Raw genomic sequence first — 210 nt, forward strand, 5'->3', positions numbered from 1 at the left:
TAGCATCACTCAGTCTGAGCCAGATGACAATCATGTTGGGAACTGGTCGAGCTAATGGGATCTTGCTGTGGATGATATGGTTCAGTGTCTATTTCCCTGGTGCCCACAATGGTGACTTCAGCATCCATTTAAATCAAGCTGCTGATAAGCTGAACATTTGTATCAGCTGACAATACCTGCTTTGAACAGAAGTATTTGATTACAAGAACA

General features: G+C 42.4%; 1 protein-coding gene across 1 annotated transcript in view; it reads right to left on the reverse strand.

The window, feature by feature from the left end:
- LOC107576770 (plexin-A1-like) overlaps positions 1–210 on the reverse strand; it is a gene marked incomplete at its 3' end in the record, with an annotated part of 8,614 nt that overhangs the window by 6,005 nt on the left and 2,399 nt on the right. The window lies entirely within an intron of this gene.

The sequence above is a fragment of the Sinocyclocheilus grahami genome, unplaced genomic scaffold, assembly GCF_001515645.1.
Source record: "Sinocyclocheilus grahami isolate Dianchi unplaced genomic scaffold, SAMN03320097.WGS_v1.1 scaffold4310.1, whole genome shotgun sequence".
Taxonomy (NCBI): Eukaryota; Metazoa; Chordata; class Actinopteri; order Cypriniformes; family Cyprinidae; genus Sinocyclocheilus; species Sinocyclocheilus grahami.